The sequence below is a fragment of the Cebus imitator genome, unplaced genomic scaffold (assembly GCF_001604975.1).
Source record: "Cebus imitator isolate Cc_AM_T3 unplaced genomic scaffold, Cebus_imitator-1.0 Scaffold149, whole genome shotgun sequence".
NCBI classification, from domain to species: Eukaryota; Metazoa; Chordata; class Mammalia; order Primates; family Cebidae; genus Cebus; species Cebus imitator.
The window spans coordinates 550505-552288 of NW_016107464.1; positions in this window are offsets into that span (position 1 = coordinate 550505).

The following is a 1784-nucleotide window of genomic DNA, read 5'->3' on the forward strand; positions in this document are numbered from 1 at the left end:
AAAAAAAAAAAAAAAAAAGAAAAAAAGAAACAACTCTGTGGTAAAATGGGCAGAGGATAACAAGAAGCAATTCGCAAATGGTCAATAAACAAAAGAAATGTACAGCACAAGGAAATACAGATTAAAATCTAATGAAAAAAAAATCTATTCATTGGCTTAGCAGGATGGCTCACGCCTGTAATCCAGTGCTTTGGGAGGTCAAGGTGGGAGGATCACTTGAGTCCAGGAGTTTGAGACCAGCCTGGGCAACATTGCAAGATCCCCGTCTCTACAAAAAACTGAAAAATTAGGGTGTGGTGGTGCATGCCTGTAGTCATAGCTACTGTGGAGGCTGATGCAGGAGGATCACTTAAGCCAGGAGTTTGAGGCTGGACTAGCTTTGATTGACCAGTACACACCAGCTTCAGCGACAGAGCAACACTCTGTCTCTCTCCCTCTCTTTTTTAAATTTTTAGTAAAATCAAAAAGATTGGTCCTTTTTTTTTTTTTTGAGACAGAATCTCACTCTGTCGTCAGGCACCAGGCTGGAGTCCAGTGGTGCTATCTCAGCTCACTGCAACCTCCACCTCCCGGATTCAGGCAATTCTCCTGCCTCAGCCTCCTGAGTAGCTGGGACTACAGGCAGACACCACCATGCCCAGTTGATTTTTGTATTTTTAGTAGAGACGTAGTTTCACCATTTTGGCCAGGATGGTCTTGATCTCTTGTCCTCATGATCTGCCTGCCTCGGCCTCCCAAAGTGCTGGGATTACAGGCCTGAGCCACCACACCCGGGCTTTATTTATTTATTTTTTTAAGATGGAGTCTCGCCCTGTTGCCCAGGCCGGAGTGCAATGGGGCCATCTCAGTTCACCGCAGCCTCTGTCTCCCACATTCAAGCGATTCTCCTGCCTCAGCCTGAGTAGCTGGGATTATGGGCGCCCACCATCAAGCCCAGCTAATGTTTTGTATCTTTAGTAGAGACAGGGTTTCACCATGTTGGCCAGGCTGGTCTCAAACTCCTAACCTAGTGATGCACCCACCATGGGGTGGCTAGGCACCCACCATGCCTAGCCAAGTTGATAATTTTAAATGTTGGCAAGAATACAGCAAAACAGCTACCTTTATACACTTTGGTTCTAGTGTAAAGAAATCTGTTTGACAAGCAATTTGGAGAAATGGGGAATCTGTGGTGAGTGGGAATTCATGGTGTTGAACCTGCAAAAAGGCTGCATTCCTGTCAGTATGGCTCCTTGGTTCATGTGCCCACTGTGCTTGCTCTGGGGTGGTTAATGACACAGGCTCTTATCAACCAGCTGTCATTTTGTTTACTTGGCTGTTCAATGCCTCTTCTGTGGTGAATTCTCTCTGGTATGCGTTAACATGTTGTTATGAACTGAATTCTGCCCCTCCCCTCCAAGTTCATATGTTGAAGTCCTAACCACCCCATATACCTCAGAATGTGACTATATTTGGAGACAGGGCCTTTAAGTAGGTGATTAAAGATCCTAACACAATCTGACTGGTGGCCTTATAAGGAAGAAATTTGGACACACAGAGACACAAGAGATGTGAGTGCACAAAGGAAAGGCATAGAGTGGAGGATACAGTGAGAAGGTGAAAGCTAAGGAGAGAGGCCCGAGAAGAAACCAAACCTTCTGACACCTTGAACTTGGATTTCTGGCCTCCAGAACTGTGAGAAAATAAATTTCTGTTGTTTAATCCACCTAGTCTATAGTATTTTCTTATGGCAGCCCTAGCAAACATATATGTGATACAGAGATCTTCATACTCATGCCCCTTCC